The sequence below is a fragment of the Sapajus apella genome, unplaced genomic scaffold, assembly GCF_009761245.1.
Source record: "Sapajus apella isolate SASKATOON/1434 unplaced genomic scaffold, GSC_monkey_1.0 scaffold55, whole genome shotgun sequence".
NCBI lineage: Eukaryota > Metazoa > Chordata > Mammalia > Primates > Cebidae > Sapajus > Sapajus apella.
Genome location: NW_022436995.1, coordinates 11,604,604 through 11,615,958, shown reverse-complemented (window position 1 = coordinate 11,615,958; position 11,355 = coordinate 11,604,604). Strand labels below are relative to the sequence as shown.

At 48.1% G+C, this 11,355-nt stretch overlaps 1 long non-coding RNA gene across 1 annotated transcript in view; it reads right to left on the bottom strand.

Moving 5' to 3' along the window:
• Positions 1-4,713, bottom strand: part of LOC116527620 — a 5,867-nt gene extending 1,154 nt beyond the window's left edge. The window contains exons 1-2 of the long non-coding RNA XR_004258627.1: positions 4,151-4,713; positions 1,931-2,041 (exon numbers count right to left, since the gene is read on the bottom strand). This is a non-coding gene — a long non-coding RNA (uncharacterized LOC116527620). The remainder of the gene's footprint in view (positions 1-1,930; positions 2,042-4,150) is intronic.
• Positions 4,714-11,355: the final 6,642 nt, after the last annotated feature.

The window sequence follows — 11,355 nt, the reverse complement described above, 5'->3', positions numbered from 1 at the left end:
GGGCATACAGAAACCAGAAACAAGACCTGAGCTGGGAGTGGGAAGTACAGTCAAACTATAGATGCCAGGGGGAGCGGCTCTGCTGCCTCCAGGATATCGGTAGCTCTTGCCACTGTCTGGGTCTCAGTTTCCTCGAGTGTAAAATAAAGGGCTAGGACTTGGTCTATGATGTCAAAACCTGTCACACCTGGGCAATTTCCATTCTGTTTACATTTTCTATTTCTTACCACTGGTCTTAAATTTGCACCTTCTCCTTATCACATATGTCTTCATATCTATGGAAAGTCTCCGCTTGAATATCCTGCTGCCACCCAAAATGAATTAAAAATCGTAACTGTAGATCAGCCTTGTCCGTCAACCCCCTTTCTCCTTCCCCTTTGTGAAAGGAAAACATCTTGAACCCCAAAAATCACTGAGCTCAAGGGAAAAGTCAAGCTGGGAACTGCTTGGGACAAACCTACCTCCCATTCTATCCAATGTCACCCCTCTGGTCACTGAGCTAAATGCATATCTGATTGCCACTTTGGAGAGACGAACCAGAAACTCAGAAGAATGCAGCCATTCGTTTCTTACCTGCCTACCAGCCGGAAGCCCCCTTCCTGGCTTCCAGTTGTCCTACCTCTCCAGACCTGACCAAACCAATGATCACCCCACCTATGTTGATTGATGTCTCAGGTTTCCCTAAAATGTATAAAACCAAACTGCGCTCTATCCACCTTGGACACGTGCCATCGGGACCTCCTGAGGCTGTGTCTCAGGCACGTGTCCTCCGCCGTGGCAAGATAAACTTTCTAAATTAACTGAGACCTGTATTAAATTTTCAGGGTCCACACCTTTATCTCAGCAACGGAGGGATTTATGCTGTAACCTAAATGGCAGCTTTCCCTGCCTCCTTAAAGGTCACGTGCTCCTGTATTTGGTGGTGGTGGGGTGGGGTTGTCTTCCTCTTCCCGCAACTGAGTTTTTCCCTGGCCTCCATCCGTCTGAGCTCTTTTCTCTTCTGGCAGCTCTGGGCTCTGTGTGGGTCCTGGCTCGGGTCATCACTGGGCAAGCTGGCCTCAGCATTCTGCTGCAGCCTCTGCAGTGGTGTCTGAGCACCGCGAAGCAGCGGATGTGCCTCTCCTCTCTTCACAACATAACCACACGAAACTGAATAAATATATCCAGCTTTACTCAAGGTGGGGAAATTAAAGTCACAATGTACAAAAGAGAAAATTTTAAACGGCCACCAATACCATTTTTTCTTGTGCTCGCAACGAAAAGCATTCAACGAATGAAACGTTTCACCGGAGACTCTTTAGGTGGTGCTCTTTAGTTTTTAATCTTGTTCTTTCGACTTTATATCTACTTTCCTTTCAGAGATGCAACCTCCTTCAAACCCTCCCCCTCTGGGGTGTTGCTGTGGTTCAAACGTGTCCCCCCAAAGGGCATCATGCTTAATCCCCAGTGTAACAGTATTAAGAGGTGGGACCTCTAAGAGATGATGAGGCCATGTGGGCTCTACCCAATGAGTGGAATGACACTGTTTTCATGAGATTGGGTTCATTACCGCAGGAATGGGTTCCTCATGAGAAGATGATGTCAGCCTCCTTCCCTGTCATGTGTGTGCACTCTGGCCTGTGTGATGCTGTCTGCCATGTTATGACACAGCAAGAAGGCCTTCCAGATGTGGCGCCTTGATCTTGGACTTCCCAGCCTCCAGAACCATGAGCCAAATAAATTCCTGTTCACTATAAATTGCCCAGTCTATGGTATTCTGTGGTAGCACCAAAAAGTCCCCTAAGACAGGTATATAGCCTCTCCTGTGTTTGAGAAGGTTTACCTCCCACCTACAGGGACTGGTTTGTCACACAAGGATCTCCCACACCCTACCCAACTCCCCCTGAGAGTTTATTTAGCCAAGTCTTAGGTATTCCATTCAGAATGGCACCTGGTAGCTCAGCAAACCGGTCCAAGATGAACCCGGGCTCTCCACGTCCCTCAGAGCCAGGCGAGCTGTGGTGGATGTGGGGATTCATGCTTGTTCCCCTTTAAGTTGTCCCTACCAAAGTGAACGGAAGAGACGTCTTCATTCTTCCTAATGCTCCTGGAATAACAGATAGTACCTGCACACACTCTCCCCCTGACAAACATTAATTCCCAGAAGTAGCGTAGATTTTACCCTTAAAAAGAAAACAAAAAAAAAAAATTTTTTTTTAAACTGTCCTTGCTCTACCAGGCTGTTTCTTGGAGTTTCAGTTTACACTGCTTTGGTGACTAGAATGTATTCCTTTGCTCAATTCTCCTTCCATCCTAGTTTCAAATGGTGCTCCCTTTGACTGACCAAGAATGAGAAAAGGGGCCTATTGGCCATATACCTTTACTGGTAAATTGTAGAGCTTCTCAAAGACCCCTGCTGCCCCAGAAGCTTGGAAAGTATTACTTATAATGTGAGAGACAAATGGAGTTTTTAGAGGATGGGCCATGCATGCTGTTTTCCAATTTCTGTCCCAATGTGGTGACCGGGCAGAGGTGTGTGTGTGGGGGGGTGTGCATGTGCTCATGCAGGAATGTTGGGGGTGTTATTTTCCCAGTTATAATAGCAGTAACAATGGTGAAGTCTTAGCCATCCTAAATTTCATAACATCTCTCAGTCCTGACCTGGAGAGCTTTAAAAATCCCAATGCCTCACCCTGACCTATTAAATCAGTCTCTTGTGGGTGAGGCCTGGGCATCGCTGTTTTTAAAAGCCTGCAGGTGATTCCAATGTGCAGCCAGGGCTGAGAACCACTGATGTGTAGGGCTGGGAAATTGCCCCAGCTGGAAAAGGTCACCTTTCGATGCACCTGCAATGAATGACGCAGCCTAAGGCAGCGTTGTTTCATCAAGCCCCTTTCAGCATCCAAGATTCTGGGTAAAATCTCAAATAGAATGGGGAGTGAGGGTACTGGCTTCTCACAAGGCGGTTGGTGTGGAGGGTCTGGAATGGCAGTCACCATCAATCCCAGGGAGAGGCCCCCACAGCATAGGCAGATCCTTATTCTGAATGTAAAGTTATGACTGCAATTACTCTACAGTGCGTGATACAGAGCAGATCTCAACAAATATGGCCAGACTAGACAGGCAGTTATTCTCTCCCACCACGAGATGGCAACATTTCAAGGCTCACTCTAGGACAATGCTGAAGTGTCAACTGCCAAAGTGGAAGGGATGCATGGTTGATAAACGATGAAGTCTAGGCGGGTTTTCCTCGGTTTGCATTTTTCACCCTTTATCTTTTAAAATAAGTGGAGCTGGGAGCGGTGGCTCACGCCTGTAAATCCTAGCACTTTGGGAGGCTGAGGCAGGAGGATGGCTTGAGCCCAGGAGTTCAAGACCAGCCTGGGTAACATAGTAAGACCAACATCTCTACAAAAAAATAATTTTTAAAAATTAGCTGGGTGTGGTCCCAGCTACTCTGGAGGCTGAGGTGGGAGGATTGCTTGAGCCTGAGAGGTCAAGGCTGCAGTGAGATGTGATTGTACCACGGCACTCTGGCCTGGGCAACAGAGTAACACCCTGTCCTAAAAACAAAGAGATAAGCAAAATTCAAAGCAGCAAAAAAGGAAGAGGGTTAGAACATAGTGAGCTCACGTGGCTCATGTCTCTCCTAGAAGGTTGAGCTGCTTGGTTGACATCTATAAACTCACAGGATCTTGGAAAGGTAGGTCAGTCTCAAGCATGAAACTATTTTATATAAGGACAGTAAATGACCCCACTTTGGTTTTTCTACCAATAAATCATCTGCCATCTGCCATCTGCCAGGAGACACATTTCCAAGTCACCCCGTTCCCTAGCTTTTTCTATCAACAGGGGAACTTTTGCGAAACAACTGATTTGTGGAAACACAGGTACATTTGGGTGTCTATCAATTAATAAGACCTCTGAGAACAAGCTCCCATTAATAAAACTGGCCTTGGCACCAGGCAGGTTCACCTTGTCCATGTGTTGGAGAGGAAGCACAGTGTCATCTCATGGCCAGCTTTTGATTGATTGGCTGAGCTCTGGGCCCAGCTGCATGAAGGACTACGAGCCTGGTGTTTAAAGAGGCCATAAACTCAGGCAATCAGGGCCCCCATTCTGTGTGTGGCCCCTGGGGACAGATCATGCCAGAAAGGCAGGGGTTACCTACCTGGCCCTCTGCTCCCACAGCATCTGAGCTGCCCGCAAGACCAGTCACTTGACCCTAGGAGGGGAGGAAGATAAAATGGCACACAGGGGTGGGATGGCCTGATAGTCTGAGCCACTTACCTTCTGACTGAGCCACTTACCTTCTGACTGTTCCCAGGAGTTGAATTAGAAAGGTTTGGGCTTAATAACTATTTAGACCCCAAGCATGGGTCAAGATGCTGTCTGTAGGTCTCATCCATAGGTAGCAATCCTGGGGTTAATCCCATCATCTGCCTTTTTGGACCCCAGGTCTATACTGCTTATTGCTGCTCAGGGATAAATTGTAAATTCACATTCCTCAGTGCATCTGTGCAATCCTTTGACCTGCCTCTAGGAAGTCTCCTTTCCCGTCCCCATGATGGCTATTCTAGACCTCCCCCGCTACTCCTAATTTCCATCCTTACTTCAAGTACCCTCTCAGAAGACAGTTTTGCCTCCTACTTCCCAGAAAAACTTGAGACCAACCTGGCCAGGTGCGGTGGCTCACGCCTGTAATCCCAGCACTTTGGGAGACCTAGGCAGGCAGATCATCTGAAGTCAGGAGTTCGAGACCAGCCTGACCGACATGGAGAAACCCCGTCTCTACTAAAAAAATACAAAATCAGCCGGCATGGTGACGCATGCCTGTAATCCCAGCTATTCAGGAGGCTGGGGCAGGAGAATCACTTGAATCTGGGAGGAGGAGGTTGCAGTGAGCCAAGGCGATTCCACTGCACTCCAGCCTGGGTAACAAAGTGAGACTCTGTCTCAAAAAAGAAAAAAAAGAAAATTGAGACCATCTGGCATGAATCCTCAACTTCCAGCCTCCCTCCTACAAAAGTACTTAGGTCTGCCAGCCCTCACATCCTCCCCACCAGTGCCAGAGAGCAAGGTGTGCCATCTCTCTAGAGGCCAGAATCTCTTCCCCTGTGCCCTGGATTCCGGTGCCTTCAACCTCCCCCTTGTTTGTTCCGGTTCTTTGCTCTACCAGTTTTCACCTCTCTCTGGTTCTTCCCATGTGCATGCTCCCCCATCATAAAAAATAAAGAAACTGAATGAAATAAAGTCCTCCCTTAAGCCTGTCTGTGACCAGTAGCAGCACATTCTGCAGCCTGCTTTGGTTCCCTCAAACCCAAATGCTCAGCTCCAGATGTGGGGCAACAGTAAAGACACAGGAAAATGGGCATTGGGTAGAAACCCCTTCCCTTCTCCCTCCCACCCTTCCCCACTGGTAGTGTGTTACCACCAGTAGCAGCAGAGCAATAAAAATAAACACGGGGCTCAAGCCAGAGCACTGCCATGTACATGTGACAATGACCTTGTAGTCTTGACATCCAAGGTGGCATCAGAAGTGTCTGCAGGCTGCTGAGGCTGGGGGCAGCAAGAGCCTCTGTCCTAGGTTGCCCTGGGCTTTACCTTCTGCCAAATCATGCCTTTAGCCTCCAATACCAAGGCTGCAGTGAAAACAAGCCAGGCAAGAAGCCTGTCATTTCTGAGGATGAAATGGGGACGAGAGCAGCGGTGGAAATAGTGTTCAGGGATGGGAGGTGGATCTGCTCCGGGCTGAGGTCAGCGTGGGTGGCTGAGTGGGTCTATGCAGCCTTGCCAATGAAATGGGTTCCAGAGGAGACCCGGATTATTGTTCATGTCATTCCCCATCCCCACGCTGAGAATATAGTCTGGGAAATCTTCCAGACTGGCCTCAGCCGCCGCTGTTGTGCCCCTCCCTCACGCCTGAGTCCTGCAGTCCCTCTCTGCAGTCGCTGTTCCCAGGGCACCCACCCACAAGCCTCCTGTTCTTCAGCTTTCCTAACCATTACAACAAAAGCATCCTTGCCAGCTCATCCTGTGTGTCCAGCAATATGCTAAGTAACCCATGTATACCATCTCATTTAGTTTCATCACCACTGACTCGAGTACGTTTGATTATTATCTTCATCTCATGGAAGAAGAAACTAAGGCATGGAGAAGTCAAGTCTTCTTAGAGAACTTTACAGAGCTAGTGAGCGATGGGGCTAGGCTTTGAAGCGTGGTCTGTTTGACTCCGTGCTCTCACGATTCTACTATCCAAATATTTATGAGGAGTATGAGTTTGTTCTAAGACACTCAGAACAAGAAATCCAGCATTATGAATATGGCAAACCCTCACTAGACAGGGCCAGCAAGATCGCCAGAATCTGGTTTTGTTGTTGTTGTTTTTAGTAGAGAAGGCATTTCGTCATGTTGGCCAGGCTGGCCTCGAACTCCTGACCTCAAGTGATCTGCCCACCTTGGCCTCCCAAAGTGCTGGGATTACAGACCTGAGCCGCCATGCCCAGTCCTCTATCATTACCCATTTTCCAAAAAAAAAAAAAAAAAAAAAGGCAGCACTCACATGATAAAACCTTATGAAGTGTGAGAGAAAGAGGAAGTGAGGTAGAGAAATAGTGAAAATGGGCCGGGTGTGGTGGCTCATGCCTGTAATCCCAGCACTTTGGGAGACTGGGATGGGTGGATTATTTGAGGTCAGGAGTTCGTTCAAGACCAGGCTGAGCAACATGATGAAATGCCGTCTCTACTAAAAATACGAAAAAATTAGCCAGGCGTGGTGGTGCGTGCCTGTAATCCCAGCTACTTGGAAGGCTGAGGTAGGAGAATTGCTTGAACCCAGGAGGCGGAGGTTGCAGTGAGCCAAGATCGCGCCACGGCACTCTAGCCTAGGCAACAGAGCAAGACTTCGTCTCAAAAACAAACAAACAAAAAGTAGTAAAAACCAACAAATCGGAATATGACAGAGCTGGCCGTGGCAGCCCATGAAACAGAAAGCATCACCGGACCACATGCTAGAGCTTCTAGGGAGGCCTCATAAAACGGCTGCACCTCAGAGCAATGTGCTGGGGAGAAGCATCAAGAACCTGTCTGTTACTTGGGTCTCTCACTGCTCACAGTTCCCAGCATGGGGCATTAGCTCCCCGCTACTTTGGGTTGTGTACCCGGGCCAGCCTCAGGGGCTCTAGGTCAGGCTGGATGTGGAAGTGGGTGCTGGGGCTGTTTCAGCTCCTTCCCATCACAGCAGACATAAAGAAGGTCATGTCAAAACCCAGCACTCACCCCCGGGCCAGCTGAGACAGGCTGCTGTGCTGGGAAGTGGGGTGACAGTGGTGGCAGGGGCTCTCTACTGTGCAAGTGGCCAGGAGAAGATCTTGGAGGCAGGCAAGTGACCGCAGGCAGATCTGGCTCTCCATTTCTTTCAAGAGTAAGTCTAAACTCCTTATCATGGCATCCAAGACTCTCCCCAGGGCGGCTTCAGCCTCTCTTTCCGACCTGGTTCTCTGTGCCCCCACACCTGCTCACTTCAGTGCCACTGTTCGCACATGAAACTCCTATGTAGAAGGAGAAAAAGGAACCTCTCTGAGTGGCCCAGCTCCAGAGGCTGTGGGTTTGGCTGGCAGAACAATGTTCTGGTGTAAATTGGAAAAGTTAAACTATTTTTCTTCCTGGTGTCAGCTCATACCAGAGTGCACAGTGGATTTCAACACGCCCCTTGGCCACCCATGCATGGACGCCTTGCCAATCATACTGAATTCCAGATGAGGAAACAGGCCAGAGAGGTGGGGACTCTTGCCGCAGGTCACACAGCCCCTTAATGGCAGACCATGGGGCTGGGGGTTGGGGTGGGGTGGGGGGCTCAGCTCCTGACTTGAACCCTTGAACTGGGCTTCTCTGCCTCCAGCTGGGCAACCTTGAGATCACCCCTCCCCTATCCCGCATAGAAACAGTTCTTGAAAAATTCCAGATGTGTCTGGCATTGACCCTGTGTTCTGCCCTGTTCGGTGTCCACGGCTCTGAGAAAAGGCCTGCATCCCAGCTTTCCCTTCCCCACCCATGACCTGCAGAGAAGAGGCCCCCGGGGCCTTTGCCAATGACCTCATGGGGAACTGCTGCCTGCTGACTTCCTGTTTTTATATTCTTTCTCCTCTGCTTATTTTTTCTGCTTTGTTGTTCTTTGGTCGTTTATGGTTCTCCTCCACCAGCCCACTCTGCAAACACTGAACTTTATGTTTTGCGATTATTTTAAATACATGTGAAAATAAAGAGACATTATACTTTCTTTTTTCCATTTGAGGAATTGGAGTTGAGTGTGATTTCTCCCCCTCTTTATCTCGCTCCTCTTTCCCGTGCTTCATTTCCCAAACTGGAGTCTTTAGATTCCATAGCTTAGGAGAAACAAACTCAAAAGCTGTGTCTGCGAGTACCATGTGAATTCCAGGATTCTCTCTCTAGCAGAGATCCTTCTTCTGCTGGATGCTGGAGAAACTGAATGGGGAGCGGTCTGCCAGCCTTCCCACTGTTGATATCCCTTAGCTGTCAAGTTCACAAGTCCCTGTTTGAAAACTGCGTGAGCTCTCCATTTCTTCTAAGATGAAGCCCAAATTCCTAAGGGTGATGGCCCGCCAAAGGGCTGCCCAGTGAAGCGTTCCAACTTGGTTCACTGTTATTCCACTTGTTTCTACACCCTCTCCTCCACCCCGTTTCCTCTATTCCAGCCGCGGTGCCGTTCTCACCTTTCCCAAAACCACTGTGCTCCTTCATGTCGCTGTGCTTCCACACCTGCCCTTCCTCTGCCGGCAATCCTTTTCCCTTCCTTTGTATCCTGGACTTTTATTCACCCTTCAAGACCTAACTCAAATGTTCACCTTCTCAGAAATGCCGTAGCCAGCACCTCTGAGCTGAGTTTACTACTCTTTCCCCTATGTTCCTCCTACACTTTGTCCTGAAGGATCAATGTAAATGTATTTGAGAGCCATTTTTTTAATTCTAGTCTCCTCCTTCATTGGATTACTCACAGGTATTGATATTTACTTACAAGTGTTTCTGGCAGGCATAAATGGCTTTCTTACCTATTCACTGTCTGCACATAGGTGTGTAAGGCCCTTGGGTGAAGGTGTGAACTGAAAGGTTGGCCATTCATATGTTGATCTCCCAGAGAGAGGCTGTAGATCATTAACAAGAAACCAGAACCTGGGGCAGGTGGAAAAAGAAATGCCCCGTCTTCAGGGCCATGCTTGTCAAAAAACATAGTTCATGAACCGCCAATGTCAGAATCACCTGCTGGGGCAACTTTTAAAAAGTTCAGATTCCTGGGCCTGGCCTTATACCTTATGAATCCAGGTCCGTAGTTTCCAGGAACCTGCATTTCCATTAACCGTGGCTGCTTTTCAAGCCTCATCCGAAGGCTGTCTGGCTGGTGGTATCTGATACACTTGAGCATTGTCTGTTTTTGGAAACTCTTCACTCCCTCACCTTCTATGATGCCACTTGTTCCTGGTTCATACCTTAGCTCTTCAATCACACATTTGGGTCCTCTTCCTCCGAATGCCTCTTCTCTCTTCGATCTTGACCTTGGCCCCATCTATGATACTCCACACCAGACCTACGGCTTCCGCTGCCACATGGAGATACTGCTGGTGTCTAAACTATTTCCAGGCAGATGCTCTCCTTGGCCTCCCTCCTAAACATACAACTCCCTTCTGGAACTCTCCATTGGATGGCCCCAGTCATCTCAAATCACACATTTCTAAAACTGTTCTGTGTCTCTTTCTCCTGTTTCCTATCTGTGTGGGAGACACCCACTTGGACACAGAACTATATACCTGAAAGTTATCCCACCCCGCTGCCTCTGACTAACTGGATCGCCTTGGACAAGTTACTTATCTCTCTCTGCCTCCGTTTTCTCACCTGAAATACAGACATACGACAGTGCCTGGTTCACTGGGTTGTGAGGATTAAATGAATTCACACTTATAAAGTGCTTAGAACAGTGCCTGGTATGCTGGAAGTATTTAATAAATGCAGGCTAACAAGCCAGGTACAGTGACTGACACCTATAATCCCAGCACTTTGGGAGGCTGAGGTGGGTGGATCACATAAAGTCAGGAGTTCAAGACCTGCCTGGCATATATATTGTGGAGACAATGTATATGCAATATATTTGCCATCCTTGTTCCATTTTATCAATCATAGGTCAATGAATTTAAAAAGCAGAACCATTGGCCAGGCGCAGTATCTCATGCCTATAATCCCAGCACTTTGGGAGGCAAAGGCGGGCAGATCACCTGAGGTTGGGAGTTCGAGACCAGCCTGGCCAACATGGTGAAACCCTGTCTCTACTAAAAATACAAAAATTAGCCAGGCATGGTGGCAGGTGCTTGTAATCCCAGATACTCAGGAGGCTAAGGCATGAGAATCGCTTGAACTCAGGAGGTGGAGGTTGCAGTGAACCAAGATCATGCCACTGCACTCTAGCCTGGGCAACAGAGCGAGACTCCATCTCAAAAAAAATAATTAAAAAAAAATGCCGGTTGTTGCTGATGATGACACTAATAAATATTTAGTAGTTAACATTCATCTCTATCATCCTGGTCTCCTCCTTCTTCCTCATTGCCCACCCACAAGGCAGGCACTAAATCTATTTTCCGTCTTTAGCCTCTCTCCTTCTCTGCTACCTGCCACTGTTTCTCTGTCACACCACTCTACCTTAGAATAGCCTCATTCCTTCCCTGTTCTTGGCTAGGGCTTATCTCTCACCTAAACTCCTGTCTCTTTTCTCACTTCTGAGGCTTCTTGGAGGCAAGAGCCATGCTTTATTCCTCTTTTTTTTTTTTTGAGATGGAGTTTTGCTCTTGTCGCCCAGGCTGGCGTGCAGTGGCACCACCATGGCTCAGGCTGGTCTTGAACTCTCGACCTCAGGGATCTACCTGCCTCGGCCTCCCAAAGTGTTGGGATTACAGGTATGAGCCACCATGCCCGGCCGCTTTACTCCTCTTAACTTCCTCCAGCACCAGTCTAGTATATATTAGGAATTTATTGAATAAGCACATGAAATAGAACAAATAGATATAAGGATGGATGGACAAAATCATTGCATTATATGGAAATCTCCAAAGGGGTAAAATGCCTTATAAATCAAAGTGGTAATGGATAATCAGAGATGTGGAAAACACAAATTCTAATTATGGTGTAATTCCCAGAAGGTGTTTCTGAACAGAAAAGTAGCAATGGCCTAATCTATTATGTTAATGTGTTGGAGGAAGCAGGACTCCCAGAAGAACTGAGGTCTGCAGAGATGCTAGAAGAGGAATCAATGTCTGCAAGTGGTCCGTGTGCCTCCAGTTATGCTCAAGGGACAGAGGCGCTGTGCCTGAGGTC